Source organism: Stegodyphus dumicola, chromosome 11, assembly GCF_044657685.1.
Source record: "Stegodyphus dumicola isolate Sdum_Otavi_A_Nest chromosome 11, ASM4465768v1".
In the NCBI taxonomy this organism is placed as follows: domain Eukaryota; kingdom Metazoa; phylum Arthropoda; class Arachnida; order Araneae; family Eresidae; genus Stegodyphus; species Stegodyphus dumicola.
Genome location: NC_140778.1, coordinates 68,584,873 through 68,589,065, shown reverse-complemented (window position 1 = coordinate 68,589,065; position 4,193 = coordinate 68,584,873). Strand labels below are relative to the sequence as shown.

The 4,193-nt window shown below is 30.6% G+C and overlaps 1 long non-coding RNA gene across 1 annotated transcript; it reads right to left on the bottom strand.

Moving 5' to 3' along the window:
- Positions 1 to 899: 899 nt before the first annotated feature.
- On the bottom strand, positions 900 to 3,628 carry LOC118190556 (uncharacterized). Its single transcript, XR_015043837.1, has 3 exons — positions 3,284 to 3,628; positions 1,621 to 1,730; positions 900 to 1,069 (listed from the first exon to the last, which is right to left on the bottom strand). It is a non-coding gene; the product is annotated as an uncharacterized LOC118190556 (long non-coding RNA).
- Between the last annotated feature and the right edge of the window lie 565 nt (positions 3,629 to 4,193).

Genomic DNA, 4,193 nt, shown 5'->3' with positions numbered 1-4,193 from the left:
GATTTCCAGAAAAAAATATCTTTTTTGTCTAACCAAAGCATGGACACAGCAGTCCATCTGCTTAATCGCCTCTAGGCAGTAATTAAAGGACAGTAGGAAACCATCACTTAAGTGATGGTTTCCTTGTTGGTCGCCCTACAAGAAGAAGGGAAGAAAATCTAACAAAAGCCGTTTTCAGGACAATTTTGGTTCACTCTAAATGAAAAAAAAATTGTAAACATGGTTAATTTTTACTGCAGTTTTCGAGACGTAAATAGATTTGAATGCGAGCCGCCCGGTGGGTTGTTAATAATGGTGTTGGATTTGGCAATGAAAACAAAGTTTCACTAACCAAAGCTTTACCTAGTGAACAGTTACTGAAAATTCCACCATCACTGATGCGTCCATAGTTGCCTGAATCAACATAAAGGAAAGTGTAACTAGCATCTGCCACTGCCATTAGGACTATGCTGTTATAGCTCTTATAATTATAATATGTTGATCCAGCTGATGGTGGAGCTTGTATTCTGATATGCTTACCTACAAGAAAAGAAAAGCAACAATTATCAATTGCCTAAAGATAAATAATATACACTTTAATGATAAAAATTAATATAAATACTTTTTTCAATAATAAATTCAGTTCTTAAAAAAGTTCTTAAATTAACTTGCAAAAAAATTCCTTTTTATATTAAAATTTGTTTTTCATTTCACACTTTCATTTATTTATTATGAAACAATTCCAGTCTTTTGATATTTTAAGACAGCTCATATATCAAGTTAGATGATTCTGCAATATTTTATATTTATCTTTGAAAAGAATCTTCATTTGCCTAATTTTAATATAATGCAATTTTTGTATTTCAAAAGTACTCACTGACAGATAAATATGGAATGCAAGACATAATACATACCATCGATTGCACCAACACAGTTGGGAAAATTCCATTTATATTCAAAACCTGCTATTACAGCCCGTTCGACTTGCCATATGACATCACAGGTCTCTCGAATAATATGTGAAACTGAAGATTTAGAAACTCGGAAACTGTATGCCAGGTCTGTATAATTAGTTCCAAATGCTAGAAATCTACAAAAGCATTCTGAATCAGTAATTAAATTTTTGCAGTTTTAGAAACATGTCGTATAAAAATGAACAAAGGGCAATCTGTAGCAGTATGCAAGTTTTAAGAATTTTTTTTTTTTTTGGGGGGGGGGTCAGTTTTAAAGAGATTGAAATTTTCTTTTTTCTTATTATTAAACCACAGAAAATAAATGCTTTATTTATGTAACTTATTTTGATAAAATTACGTTCCTATTCATAATTTTTTTAAATGCATTACGAATTAAAAAAAAAATATGAATTTAAAAATGTTCAATTAGACGGAAGTATAAAATGTTCTAAGAAGAACATTAATTTTCAATCATACATATTACACAAAATTGGAATTAGATGTAATAAAGACTTTTAGAGCTGGCGCCAGAGCATATGCAACCAGTGTGACCACACCAGATAGCAAAATTATTAGAATTTAGGAAGGAATCGGGTGGCAGAATTTCGGATTTGTGGAGTTTACACCAGGAGGTAAATTGTCTAGCGTCGACACTGCTTTCAAAACAAATGTATATATTTATAATTACCTTAAACAGACGTCAAGTCTCTCAGACGCTGAAATTGATTTCCTAAAACGTGTTTCTTGCTTCTTAGTTTAGCTTGCAGTAAATGTAGATGATCATATTGTTCTCCCTACCTGTAAATTCAATAATATTATACTTATTAGTAAATTGGACATCAAAACTATATATTTAATAATCTAATTAATATAAAAACAAATACAAAATAGTTTATATTATGTTAAAATGATTAGCCAAAGTAAGAGAAAATAATTTTGTTGTCTTGAAAAATTGCTTGAAGTATAATCTTACTATTTCTAACAATTAACACTTTTAGCGATTACTCGCATGTTATTAACAAAAATAACATAAACTCCATAATTAGAAATGATTTCAGCCTTCTGTGCACCTTCAACATGATTATTTGATTATGCACCGTACACTAGGGTTACCTGCCTAAAGGTAACCCTACTAACCTAAATAATGTCATCAGGAAGATTTTTTAAGGTAAACTAAATTACATTCATATCTTGGACAGATATGCACAAAATGCCTATGTTCAAAACCCATTCATCAGGTATTGAACAATTAATGTTCAGTGTTTTTATTTATTTAGCCACCGACGGGATATTATAGCAACCTTCAGAGAATATGGTTATGTGTGATTGTCACTACCAATGTTTGTTTATATTCTCAGGAATACTTTTGACAATTGAAGGTGCTCAACATGAGAGGCATCACTATATGCTATATTGCCGAAATATATGCTGTGTTGCTGCAACTATGATCAGTGAAAAATATTCAGTTATTTATCTTACAAATTTGAAAAAATAAAATATGATAATTCTGATTAAAAGGAAAATTACTCTCCATTTCAATTTCACTCTTATACTCTACTAATCGCTTATTTTTTCAGGTAGTAGAATTTCACTAAATAATCTTTTATGATACAATTATTCTTGCATTCTTTTGGAGGGTAAGTGTTTTTCATCATATTAATATTCTACAATATTCGCCAAAAATGATTTTTTAAAATATTGACATGATTTAATTTCATTGCTTATTTGTCAAATACAAAACACAGGTGGAACAGGAATACAGAAAATCTTTTAAAAGCAAGTCTTTTTATGGATCTCCCAAATTCTCTAAAATATATTATTTAAAAGCCTAATTATTTTATATTTCTGATCCTACAAAAGTATTTTCATGACAAAGTGAAGCAATACTAATAAAATTCATGACAGTAATAATTACAAAAATCTACGGATACAGAATGCTGGGTATTTTCTAACAGAGGAACAAATCCTAATACATGATAGTGCATTAAAATGTTGACTATCCGACGTCTGGCACATCTAGTAATTTTACATTATACTCAATCTGATATTATGTTTCATTAAGGTAATCGAATTATAAACAAACTTCACTAATAATGTGCTTAATAAACTAATTAGTTATAACTAATGCTAGTCCATAATTATATAAAAAATAAACACTGAAGCTTATTCATTTTGTTGGTAGTTAAATCGCAATGTAATCATTAATCCTATTTCCTTAGTATAAATTACTACGAGGAAAATTACTAATTTAATGATATTAAATATATATATATTATAATAAAAAGAAATATTTGACAGTCTTTCCTTCAATTTTTACTTTCAGGTTTTGCTAAAAAATAAAAATAACTTACCATCATTCGAGTATATTGAAAAATAATTCTAGGTACTTCTGCCTCAGTGACGGAAACAATGCTGCATGAGCGGAATATGTATCTTGCTCTTGAAATATTGACCGAACTCATTCCCGCCTTGGAACGCAAACGCTTTTGTACAGCAAATACATACATATTAAATTACTTCTCAAATGCATAACGCGCTTTTTTCTTCAGCTTTTTCAACTTCAGACATTCTACCGCAAACTTTCGACATTGTACCCCAAAATAGGAAATATTGCCCATGCGCAAATCAAAGCGACTTGATTGGTTGGGGGTAGTAATTCTTAGGCTTTGAGACTTACAAGTGTAAACGGGTGGGATCCTTGGGAGTAACAACTTAACGTTAGCGTACATTTCTTGGGACCAAAGTTCCGTTAGGGTAAACAGGCCGACGGTGCGAATAGCTAAGAGGCTATTCACACCACCTACGTTCGCGCATGCGTACAAACAGCTCAAGTACCAGCATTTTACGCCGATTTCGTAAGGCAGGCGGTAGCGAGAGCGAAGGTTGTTAATAGTTCACCAGCAAGAGAATAATTTGCAAGTAATAATTATCAGTTACAAAGACGAGGTCAATCTATATACATGATAATATTCAGGAAATGATTAGATGAAATAGGGATTTAATGATGATTCTAATTGCAAGCGAGGACGTGTAATTAGTTAAAAAATCTTTAATGTATTGACAAAAAGGCTACAGAAATTACTTAAATTCTTTTATTTAATTGAGGAATTTTTATGCAAACTTAGACCCTAGTTTTATAGGACTGTCAGAATTTATTATTCAATAAGAAAAATTATTGAACATTATAATATTCTTATATATTCATCACTTTTTCAGTATCCATACATGTTTATAGGTTCAAATGCCATATTTCAAAATCGA